Here is a 2,294-nt window from a genome sequence, read left to right as displayed (position 1 = left end):
GGTCAAATGAAGTGTTACCAGTGTGACTGAAGGAGTACATACTTGCTATGTGGATGTGTGTTGGAAGGACCAGGGAAGTTATTATGGTGTAGAAATTGCACTATTTTGGGTCGTTTTGAGGTTTGACTGGCATGACTTCAAGTAGTTCTTGCAAGTACTCTCCTCAATATATTCTTCGTACCTTTTTATTTTGATAGAAAAAGTTTAAGCAACTTCACCTTCATTAAGAATGTCACCTGGAAGAAGTAATCAAAATACCTTTAATATTGAATATTATAATGAGCTAATAGGCTAAAATAGCTGATTTTACAGGTTAGGATGAATAATTATTATTCAGATTAATATAGATCACATGTACAAGATAAGGCCAGGTTGGAAGGGGCTCTGAACAACCTGGTGTTGTGGAAAGTGTCCCTGCCATGGCAGAGGGATTGGAACTACATGACATTTAAGGTCCCTTCCAACCCAAAACATTCTAGGATTCTAAGATAGATGGCATCAAGGACTTTGGGAAACATTGATTTATGTAGCCCATTGGCACAGATTTACTGGATGATTCTTGAAGTCTTAAAAACTCAGTGTTGCAGCTTATAAAACTGTTATATGTAGGGACGTGTCTTATGGGAATACTGCAAGACAGTTTACAAGATATTGGGTACTTGTTTTTTAACAGAGAAGTTGTTCTGGAATTAGAAAACAAAATACAATTATAAGATCTTTGAAATTACGGGATTTCTTTTAAGCCTTTTCCACTGTTTTTTGTTTTCTCTTTCTTGTTCCTTCTTTTATATTTTATAGTTGATAAAAAAGAAGTTTAAAAACTTGAATAGGGTGAAAGAGAAGATATAAAGCAATTTCATTGCAAATATATTTTTTTGCAGACCCAAAGGGTAAAATTTTATACTGGGAAATGTCATATTTACTAAAATTATTCACTCTAAAGTATTTATTTTCCTCAATTGTTGACGGTGATTACTGTTGGGGTGACGGTGTAAATACAGTTTACTCCATCTACTATTGTGTAAAAACACTGAATCTGTTTCATGGTTCCTGGCTAAGAAGTCAGTTAATAAAAACTTGCCGCTGCCTCAAATTTCACTATTTCCAAACAGCAAATTTAGCCCTCGGAGTTTTCCCAAGCAAACAGAAGGCATATCTATTCCAATGGAATCAGCAGCCTAATTCTAATGGGTTTGAAAATGCTTTACATGTGGATGGCTGTGTCTGCTGTGTGCAGTGATTCCAGGGGGATCAAACCTCCCTCCCAGAGCAGCGATGCTGCTGCGTGCTGGTAACTCGCTCTCTGCTACCACTCACAGCTGAGCTACCGGAGAACAGGAGAAGAATTCTCCTCGGTTTATACCCTATACATCACTTGCTTATTTAGCCTAAAGCACCCTTCCTTCCCATCTGTGAGGCTGCATATGTCTAAGGTCAGCTAAGGGAATCCTGTTCCTTATTATTGAAAGCTGTTTTAAAATAAACCCACCATGTGTAAAAAAAAGGCGAGTTAAGAAAGGCTATAAACCAGCAAAATGGATATTCATCCTATTTTCCACCCTGAATTAAAAAAAAAATTTTGTAAAGAGAGTATTTCCCTCCTGGGACTTCGTTGCTCCCATCATAAAGCCCAAATTAAGGTTGCACTTTGCAGTATAGGTGAAAAGCTGTATCTTCAAATGACACAGATTATGGAGCAACTCAGCACTCTCCAGATTTAATTCTGACAGGCAGGAGCAGGTGGATGCCATGCAGTGTAACCTTGGAAAGATGACCCCACATGACTATAATTTACATTTGATAGTTGTAAGATAAAGTAAGGGTCGATTAAGGAACTTTCAGAAGGGGCACAGGATGTTCAGGTAAAAGGTGGAGCAAGGAATATGTGCTGACCCAGAAACAGGCCAGCTGGTTTATGTTATTATTTTATTTTTTCCTAAGATCTTCAAGTGATTGCAAAGCTCTACAGGGAGATGTGCTCTGTGATGACCTGAGTATTATTTCAAGTGCCTGAGTGGCTGAGGCACTGGTTTACCCTATCCTGCTGTGAGAGCATTGGAGGCTAGGATGGTGCCTTGTAGACAGAGTGCAAAGCAGGCACACTTTGCAGTATTGTGTTACGAAGCTTTGAAAAATATGCTTTTCACCACAGGCAAGCTTGAAAAAATGGACAGGACCCAAAAAAGTCTTTATTAAAACTTTTCTTCCATTTCTTTCCTACCACTTTTTTTTCTGCTAGACATAATCTCATTCTACTTCTCAGTACCAGGGTAAAGTAGAATGAACATTCCTGC

Source organism: Corvus brachyrhynchos, unplaced genomic scaffold, assembly GCF_000691975.1.
Source record: "Corvus brachyrhynchos isolate BGI_N302 unplaced genomic scaffold, ASM69197v1 scaffold633, whole genome shotgun sequence".
Classification (NCBI taxonomy): Eukaryota; Metazoa; Chordata; class Aves; order Passeriformes; family Corvidae; genus Corvus; species Corvus brachyrhynchos.
Note: the sequence above shows the minus strand (reverse complement) of the source record.